The following is a 6058-nucleotide window of genomic DNA, read 5'->3' on the forward strand; positions in this document are numbered from 1 at the left end:
AATTCTCTTAATGTGTTTTTCTTCCAAAGTAGTTACTTATATGAAACTCTTGGACCTTCTTAAAATTTAAAAAGGTCTTAAATATAGACTTTTCCTTCATTGTTGAAGACAACTGTTGTGAGAAAATCCATGACAGTGTGTTTGGTCACTGGAAGCGTGACAATCCCCATACGGCAAGTTTTCATCATTACCTTACAACTGAATCCATTCCTCTGTGAAATGGTAGGGTTTATTGATGAGTGCAGTTTCAGAGGTGCAACTCAGGGGAGGGGATGAGTAATGGAACTGGGGTTGTTTACTATGGGGAAGAGGAGGCTCAGGGGAGACCTCATTGCTCTCTGTAGCCACCTGAAAGGAAGGTGTGGGGAGCTGGGGGTCAGCCTTCTCTCACAGGTAACCAGTGATAGGACTAGAGGGAATGGCCTCAAGTTGCACCAGGGGAGGTTTAGGTTGAAAATGAGGAGACATTTCTTCTCAGAAGGAGCAGTCAGGCATTGGAACGGGTTGCCCGGGGAGGTGGTGGAGTCACCATCCTTGAGGGTGTTCAAGGAAAGGTTGGACGTGGTGCTTATGGACATGGTTTAGTGGGTGACATCGGAGGTAGGGTGATGGTTGGACCAGATGATCTTGGAGGTCTTGTCCAACCCTAATGATTCTGTGATTCAATGGGAGTAGAGACTGTACTTTCCATTAGCTTTATGTATGGGGCTTAGATATGAAGGAAGACTCTATGTTTTGGTTAGTTCTTTTGCATATTAAAAAAGAATGCTTGAAAATGTCAAATAATTATTGGAACATAGTTTTATTTGAATTTGCAGGGGGCATTCAGTCTGTAGAAGCTGGGGTACTGTGGGGGTTTTCATGGCAGTGGAAGCGAAGGAGGTAGGTCTGCATGGTGTGGAGTCAGATGGATTTTTACTCTTTGTTGTGTAGGTCAGTCCAGTCATATCAGCCTGGAGCAGGATTGATACAGCAGGGAACAAACATGTCTGGATGCCTGATGGCAGTTGCTTTGCTTATTGTTTTGTGTAGACTTTCTGGGTTAGGTATCCAGTAATTCTCACATCTCTGCATTATGCTCCATTTCCCAAAGTATTGTACATACTTCCTTATGCAGCAACTTAGTGCTGGTTTCTGGGAATACTGAAGCCAATGAATCTCTGACTAAAGAGAACAATTTTTAATTGACAGCTGTGAGAAGGTGCTATTTGAGATGCTATTGGCTGCTGCAAATTCCTACCAGTAAGTTGGCTGCAGATGAATTAGCTCTTTTAGAGGACAAAGATGAGATGAGACAGCAGTCTAGTGGATTCAGTATAAAACTGAAAAACTTCCTAGTATCCATTCATACTCATTATTTTAGGTACAACAAACAACCCATTGAAGTGCTACAGATATAAAATTTAGATACTCCCATTCCCTCTGATATTTAGCCAGAGGAAAGTGGATAAGAGCAGTTAAATAATTAAAGCATACAGCTACATACTATACACCAGAACATAAAAATGCTTACCCGCCCAGTGGTGGATAGCTGTATTATTTGGATATTTCCTTGAAAGGATGAAAGAATACGATGACTTTGTGTTGTTGTTTTGGTTTGGTTTTAATATATCAGGTTCCTCCCATTTTATCACAATTCCCTTTCTTTTATTAAGGAGAGATAAAAAAAAGTTTAAGTTGACTCTGACAGCAAATGCTAAATTGAGGTGATTTAGAGACTTTTTGATAATTGGAGTGGACATGCATATTGTATCTTGACTGGATAAAGCAAAAAAGGCTGCAGGGAGAATGGTAATGGGCATACACTATGTACTACAGTTGTGTCATTTAACTAATGCTCCAGTACAAGAGACTGCTTTATTCCCATGCAGTATCCCTAACTGATTTTTCTTGAAAGAGTAGCCACTCATTATTGCTTATTTAAGATTAGTTATTCCTTTCACTAGTATATCAGTATGTATGGGGGGGAGGAGGGGGGAGGAGTTTTTTGCAGGTTTTTGGGAAGAAAGAGGTGGGATTGTCCCTAATTTTATGAATGAGCATAGGTGATCTGAGTCATTGCCCCCAGACCAAAGTTGCTGAGTATGGTAGGTAGCAAAAATGTTCCTTCTAATGATTTTGAACTGACTAGCTGCTGTTTTCATGTGATTGCCTTTTCTTGTTGCTGAGTAAAATGAGGTATAAATAGCTAAAGTATCAATTTAAACAAACGCACTGAAGATGGCTAATCTAGTTATGTTCTTAAAAATTAACATCCCATATCTTTGTAGGAAGTACAGTGTTTATTTTTATCAGATGGTGGTGTTGATTCTTTTCTTCCTGATCTCATTATTCATATCTGATTATTTTGGAAGCAGCAGGTTTTTTTTTTTTTTCTGGTATTCAGTTATGAGAGAGGTTGTCTTCCTTGATTTAAAAAGAAAAGATCCAAGTTCTAGTTCTGCTTTCTCCCTCTTTTCAAGGCAGATTAAAGACAAATTAGGAAATTTGACATATTAACTTTGGCCGGTAGTGTCTCTGGAAGATGCCATACAATGAGTGAAGCTAATGAATGGTGGTGGTAAAAGCATAATAGTTGTATGTCCCGTACTGTAACGTCACACATGCAATAGCATAAATATCCATGGAAGCAACTAATTTTTTCCTTGTCGGGTCACTGGCAAAGCTTATGTTTTACCAAACAAATGATGTTTGGGAGGATGAAGACAGGACAGTGAAAGGAAAGATGTAGTCAAGCAAATCATGTAAATACTGTTCAATTTCTTGTCGCTGACTGTAAATTGTGCAGGCTAAGGAATGTCCTCGGAGGATGCTCACACAGACTGCCATGCAGAACAGCACCTGTGCTTGGTATTTTCATCCTCAGCTGGACTAGGAAGAACAAGACACTACTTCTTTAGTAGCATAGCCTTACATGAATTTAACCTTAAAAATATTCAGCCTCTTGAGACTATTTTGTCAGATGCAAAAGTTATCTGTGTAAGAAAACTGCATAGAATTTGACTTATTCTGAGGAAATTTCTCTTCATCTGTAACTCCAGCAACAAGTAAAATAACTTTAATGTGTGTTTTAATGCTCAGGAAGTATGTATCTATAAATTCTTAGCTTGGGAATTCCCAGGTAGTTTTCTCCTCACATGATAATCACTTCAGAAGCGAGACAGGACTGAGTGCATTCGTTTGTCATTGTTGCAGGTGATTCCCATTTTACTTAATGAAGAACAGATTGCTCATCTGCCTGGTTTTTGCTCTTAATCCATGCGAGTTTAATCTGAAATATCATTCTTTCCTTTGCCCTTGCCACAGGAGACATAAATTCACAGAAAGACTTGGTGAAATCTGGTCATCTGACCGCAAGAGTGCAATTTGCAAACCTTTACTGGCCTAAAATGGGACTTGGGTAGAATCGAGACATACAAGCACAAGGGTACAATTCACAGAACCTTTGTTTGATCTCTTTGGAATTTTAGAAGTAAAAATTTGTGCTCTTGTATGCTTAAATTTTTGCTTCTGCACAGATATCAGACTGCTTCCATCTTGCCAGGTCTTTGCTTATCTTAATGCTCTTCTCACACTTAATCCACAGATGTGGTGTCTGTTGTCTAAGTTCCCTGAAAAACCTGGTCCAGTAGCTGTGGTTAGGGCATTACAAAAGGCAATGTGCCTTCAGCCTTGGTGTGATAATCCTCGTGTCTGGCCTGGTACTCAGATGAAGCTGGTGATTAGGCTGGGCAGGGGAGGTGATGGTGCTTGTCCCACTTATTACTGAAGTTGTCTCTCTGCAGAACAGAAAAAGCATAAAGTCTGCAAGATCCAAGGAACAGAGTAGTGAGCTCCAGGCCTCACTTCTTACCGAAGATGTTCACAATCAAAAGTATTGTTAACTTCTTCAGGAGCATCACTTTCTACATATTGGGCTTTAGGATCTTTCATTTAAATCACACTCATGTGAGTTTGTCTGTCTTTCCATCCTTGACAAGCAGCACAGTAGACTGGCAGTAAATTTCCATCTGTAGCCTCCAGAAGTTTTTAGTTGAATGGTGATAAAATTAACATTTTCCTTTGGTCATCAACACAGCTTTTGGCATGGAGGTTGCCAAGACATACTTATGTGTGAATCAGTGATGCCAGCACAATCTTGGGACTTTGAACTTTGTCATTTCAACAACTGCTGTCAAGTGACAGAATGTGTGCATATGTACATGTATGTATAAACACACATGTGTATATGCATATACCGTTTCTCAAGATCCTCTAAGGAATTGTGCACCAATAGTGTAGTGCACTTTTAAAAATATTTTTCTTTTTTTTTTTGACTGTATTCATTTTCCAAATCAGGTTAAGGTTATTTGAGAGTGAGAAAAACTTTCATCTTCCCTGCTACATGCAATTCCTCCCACACCTCTCATTTTTTTTAAAGACAAAAAATAAAAATAAAAATGGCATTGTAAGTTGCAAATCTCAATTATTGTTGCATAAAGATGAAGCCTTTTTTTTTTTTTTAAAAAAAAGTCACCACCCAAAACATATCTAATTTATATTTTTTATTCAGTTTCTTTCTACCCAGTTTTGCTCTGATACGAGCACATACTTAATGTGGTTAAGTCTTTCAAAGAAATTATGGCACTGTTTCTGCCTCCCCCCAAATACTGTAATTCTATAAGCTTTTTTTTTTTTTTTTTTTTCCTTTTCAGATGCATGTTCCCAACCCTTTTAAATAAACAGAATAGCAAAGTTTCTGGAAAACAAAACAAAAAAAGTAGAGCTTTGTTGCCCAAATAAAAAATTAAATTTGCAAATACTTAAAACTTCATGTAAATATATTATTTGTACTTTCTCCCATTTTATACGTTTGTTCACTTGCTCAGGGCACTGAATACTACTAGGGAGGGAATTTTAGATCAGTCTTACTGACTGTTGGTGATCCAGGAACCATGAGGTGAGAAACTCCTCTCTGATGAGTAACCTGAATTATTAGCCAAGATAGCAATAAGCATACTTCATTTAATACTAAGAAGTAACCAAACTATATTTAGAATGAGGAATATCACTTTGACAGTGGTAACCCCATCACATTAACATTCTTAAGATTCTTCAGGAGGTAGTCATAGTACACAGAATAATTGCTGTACAGCTTGATATGACATTAAAAACCACCTACTGTGCTATTACGGTTTCCTTATTTGTATACTAACTTATACAAGGAGAGGTTAATTAGTTTTTTAAATATAGCAGATATTACATATAATAAACTCCAGTTTTAAATAGTTGAGAAGTTCCTCTACAGAATGATTCCTCTCTGAAATGGATGTATGATTTAAACATCACATGAAGCCTGTTTCTGGATATAGCGTTTTTTCCTGCCCATTGGAATTGACGTGGGCACCGTGAGTGTTCATTATGTGCTGGTAGGTGAGTGAGAAGCTTGTCTTGCAAAGAATGGTGGAGTTCCCAAACACTGTAGTGAATAATATATGATGCGAGAAACCTCAACAAAAATCCACTGAGCAATTCCGTGGGTAAAAAGTTGGTAAGCATCGAATTTGCAGATGACACCAAACTGCAGGAACCAGTCAATACTCGAGGGCAAGGCTGACCTTCAGGGGCCATGGGTGGGCTGCAGGAAGGGGCTGCTAGAAACCCTTCATGCAATTTGGCAAGGACACAGATGCAGAGCCCGGCACCTGGAGAGGAAGAGCCCCTCACAGCGCTATGGGCAGTGTATGGCTTGGTTGGGGAGCAGCTCTGCTGGAAGGACAACACCTGGAGGACAACAAGGTCATGAGCCAGCAGCAAAGGAGGACAGCAGCCTCACGGCAGTATGGACAGGAGCATGGTCATTTGGTTGCCAGAAGTATCTCTTTCCATCTACTCAGCCAAGCACACCCAGGTGCTGCACCTCTGTTCTAAGCAACAGACAGACTAGAGATCTCCTTAGGTCCCTCTCAACCTCTGTTGCCCTATCCTATGGCAGACGTATAATTGTACAACCATCTTATCTGGGAAGTACCCTGTAACAATGTCTGTGGATAGTTTTTTTTTCCACTTGCTTTTTGTG

General features: G+C 39.3%; 1 long non-coding RNA gene across 1 annotated transcript; it reads left to right on the forward strand.

Annotated features, from left to right (window-relative positions):
* The first annotated feature begins 555 nt into the window (after positions 1–555).
* LOC121061981 lies at positions 556–4495 on the forward strand. Its single transcript, XR_005815360.1, has 2 exons — positions 556–882; positions 3786–4495. It is a non-coding gene; the product is annotated as an uncharacterized LOC121061981 (long non-coding RNA).
* Positions 4496–6058: the final 1563 nt, after the last annotated feature.

Source organism: Cygnus olor, chromosome 1 (assembly GCF_009769625.2).
Source record: "Cygnus olor isolate bCygOlo1 chromosome 1, bCygOlo1.pri.v2, whole genome shotgun sequence".
Classification (NCBI taxonomy): Eukaryota; Metazoa; Chordata; class Aves; order Anseriformes; family Anatidae; genus Cygnus; species Cygnus olor.